Source organism: Montipora foliosa, chromosome 6, assembly GCF_036669935.1.
Source record: "Montipora foliosa isolate CH-2021 chromosome 6, ASM3666993v2, whole genome shotgun sequence".
In the NCBI taxonomy this organism is placed as follows: Eukaryota; Metazoa; Cnidaria; class Anthozoa; order Scleractinia; family Acroporidae; genus Montipora; species Montipora foliosa.
The window spans coordinates 62007108-62010448 of NC_090874.1; the positions used below are offsets into that span (position 1 = coordinate 62007108).

A 3341-nucleotide genomic window follows, 5' to 3' on the forward strand; every position below is an offset into this window, starting at 1 on the left:
CTAACCATTTGCAGATGTAATTACAAAGGCAGCACATTCTCCTCAGTTATTTTAAGACCCTGTGTGTTGGTCCGGCCGGAGTCGAACTCACGACATCCCGTATGACAGCCGATGCTCAACTAACTGAGCCACCACTTTGCTTTGTGAATTTCTCTTCCTCATTTTACACACAAATTTTCTCTCAACCACAGGCAGACAACCCAAAGGATGCGAGAGCGCGTGACGTCACGTTATTTTGAGACAGTTGTAACGGCCGATTCAACTGATCGAGGAAAATGTTCCATAAAAACTTCAAATCGCAGTGTTTCTTTTCAAAACTTCATTTTACATCACTGTGTAAATAGTTCACAACGGGAAGTCAACATAGACATGTTAACGTTCTGTTTCTGAGAAAAAGAAACAAAAACATGGGTTAACTTCCGGTAGAATCGGATTGGCCAACCATTTATAGCATGAACATCACCTTGATTTAAGAGGAAAAATATAAAAGCGTTGTTTTCCTTCTTCCTCCCTTCGCCGATCAACAGAAAGCCGGCCTGATCGCAGGTTACGTGCAAACCAAAAGAAGATCAGCCCTGAACAAGGACGAATAAACTGCAACTGTGCCCTCAGTGATCTCTTCATAATGGCTTATCAAGATCCACAAAGTACAGAGTCCGATCAAAAGGGAAAAGCGTCGACCTCTTATGCCTCCAGCTATTCCAGACTTACCAAGGACAATTTGTACATGATTCTTGCGCTTTGGATGGAAGATTTCCCAGAGGACAAGCCAGAAAAAAACCCAGCGGACAATCCTGAAAGAAACAATCCTTACAAGAAAGTTGGAGCTGTACTTGTTTTGCCAAACGACAGGAGTTACGCCGTTGACTGTTCCCGCAATGGCGTCCATGCAGTTGCTCGCTTGTTGATGATGGATCATGACGTCCTTGAAGACTGCAAAGTCTTTGTATCGAGAAAACCATGCTCTTTTTGCACAAAGCTTCTGGTCCAGTCTAAAGTGAAGAGAGTCTTCTATTTGCCAATTGAGCCAGAGTACCGCCTATTGGACGACTTTGAAGAAGAAACATTTCGGGTTGATAACCTATTTAAAGTAAGCTCAATAAGCCAAAGTGTGTTCGTTCCAAAAGTGGGAGCTGATGTTATCAAGGACATTCAAAACAAGCTCCAAACACCTGTGAAAAAAAGGATTGAAATGGAGGATAGTCTTAAAAAAAGATATTGGATCGACGATTGGATGAAAGAGGCCAAGGATAAACTTCCATGGCAGGCTCTAGATGAAGAGATGAGAAGTCAGGTCAAAATCGATTTCACAGAAATGGTGACATGGATGGCGTCGATTTTGGTCGGAACGGAGAAAGGATACAATTTTAAACTTGAATCACCAGTTTCTGAAAGTAAGCATGAATCGTTTGCATTCGATCCAACACGGGAAAAGGAAAGAGAGCAGGGGTGCCACCTTATCACTTTGGCAAAGTTCCTAGCCGAACGTACCGACGATCCAAAAACCGGGGTAGGATCAGTCATCATAAACAAAAAAAAAAAAAATTGTTGGGCTTGGCTGGAATGGATTTCCATCAAAAGCGCTGTATGGTGAATTCCCAAGAGCTTCTGACAAAGATAAAGACGCCCCAGACAAGAAATGTCCTTACAGCATTCACTCAGAGCAAAACGCGCTTCTCATGCGGAACACCAAGAACATTGACGGTGGAACCTTGTTTGTGACAAAGACGCCGTGCGATGAGTGCACTACATTACTTGAGATGCTGGGAATAGAGACAGTTATCTTGGGCACAGAGTTTATAGAAGAGAAAAGCAAGAAAGGAATAAGTTATAACAAGTTCTCTTATACAGTGAAGAGGGGCAAATTTACTTGCTTTAGTCTGGTATCGGAGATAAGTGGGGCAAAGAGGAATCTCGACATGGAATTTGAAGATCAAGGAAGAAAAAGGGAACGAAAAGATTGTTGAAGTAACTGGCAGTGAAGACCGATTCGACAAAGCGAAATTAAGGCCACCCGTGAGCACGAGTTGCGGATTGTTTGTAATTTCAACTGAAAATTTTAATTTTGACTGCTGCTTTCAGTCCATGAATATCTAAGTAGTGTATTAGGTGCGCTAAAAGAGATGATGGAACGAAAACCATAACTGTTGTGATCGATTATCGTTTTGAGCTTCTGGTACAGTTCCTTTTCGTTACTTTGACTTTTTGGTCTTTTAATCTACGCAGATTTTTTGAGTTTTAGAGACAGACCTTTACTACAGATTGTCTGTAATCGCTACATTATTAAGAGTTTACATTGAAATGTTAATTGATGTTTGAATTGTTTTAGAATCTAAACCTTGATTACAATATCCCGTCTTGGTTTTTTTTTATGTACTTTTAGCTCACAAGTGGGCAGCTAAATTACAAAAGGGCACCCAACGAACAAATGCAACTAAAAGCCGCAGGAAGATATTTTTAATTAGGTTCTTTCTAATGGATGTAGCTTGTTCAAAGCGGCCATGGTAAAAGTTAATTTTATGACAGGGAAAATGCTGATAAAATATAACGGAACGTCGCAATATGCACTAAAACCAGTAAGACAACACGTGAAATACATGAAACCAAGTTACAGATTTATGGATGGACTAACAGCACAAGATAGAAACGTATTGCATTTGGTCAATCGTTAAAAAAAAGTCGGCTCGATATTTTTCTTCAAGTTTAGGAGGACTCACCAGGATAAAACTTGTTTTCGCTCATAATCATCTTTTTTGTGGTGTAACGATAATTTTATAGGTAGGGGAATTCGATAATTTTCTGTAAGAGTGAAACTCATGATTAAGTTAAAATTGTTCCGAAAAACCCTAAAGTACCGTGACACAGAATCTTTAAGGAGAGCTTTTCTTAACGTAGAAGAATGAAGATCTCTTCAGGCTCGTTTAGATTTCATGGCTGAAAATTGAAGTTCCCGGAAACATATTGACCCTGGTCCTCGCTAGCTGTGCGAGCATAAGCAGCATTCATTAAACTCAGGAAAGTCTTGATGACCAGTATGTATTGTTAGAAGAAAAATCACAACACGTTTATACATCTGTGTACTGTATCCGGCACGCGCTACGTGCCTATGTACACCTTGCCAACGGGTTGTGTTTTTTCGCACAGCACGCGCCGCAGACTGGTCCAGTTGTTCTCACATATGTTAAGACCTAAGGGAATAAAATCTCCCTTGAAAAAAACTGTTACTTAAAGTTACGTCCTACGAATTTTCTAGAGGAGTGTTTGGTTCTGGAGAATGCTAGCGGTCTTAACTGATTTTCAAAATTTTCAAAAATAATATCACCTCCGTATCGTTAGGGTAT

At 40.3% G+C, this 3341-nt stretch overlaps 1 pseudogene; it reads left to right on the forward strand.

Moving 5' to 3' along the window:
• The first annotated feature begins 625 nt into the window (after positions 1-625).
• On the forward strand, positions 626-1967 carry LOC138005872 (cytidine and dCMP deaminase domain-containing protein 1-like; annotated as a pseudogene).
• Positions 1968-3341: the final 1374 nt, after the last annotated feature.